We start from the raw sequence: 292 nt of genomic DNA, 5'->3' as shown, positions 1-292 counted from the left end.
CAGAGGCTCCACTCCCGTGAGGGGGGGCTCTACCCTGGTTCTCCTCCTGGTTGGGTGTGCTTGGTAAACCTCCTGTGAAGGGCGCCCAGGAGGATTCTGACTCCACCCACCTCAACTGTCCCTTTTCAACATGAGGGAGCAGCGGTTGGACTCAATGCTCTGGATGTGTGAACTCCTCCACATGGTTCTACTGAGCCTGAAGGAGAAGGGTTAGGGTTTGCCTTGTATTCGCCATCTTGTTTCTTTCTGTCTATGTTCTTTATATCTATGATCTATGTTCTAGTTGTTAGAA

This window comes from Pleuronectes platessa, chromosome 20, assembly GCF_947347685.1.
Source record: "Pleuronectes platessa chromosome 20, fPlePla1.1, whole genome shotgun sequence".
Taxonomy (NCBI): Eukaryota; Metazoa; Chordata; class Actinopteri; order Pleuronectiformes; family Pleuronectidae; genus Pleuronectes; species Pleuronectes platessa.
The sequence above is the reverse complement of the archived record's forward strand: the minus strand, read 5'-3'. Positions refer to the sequence as shown.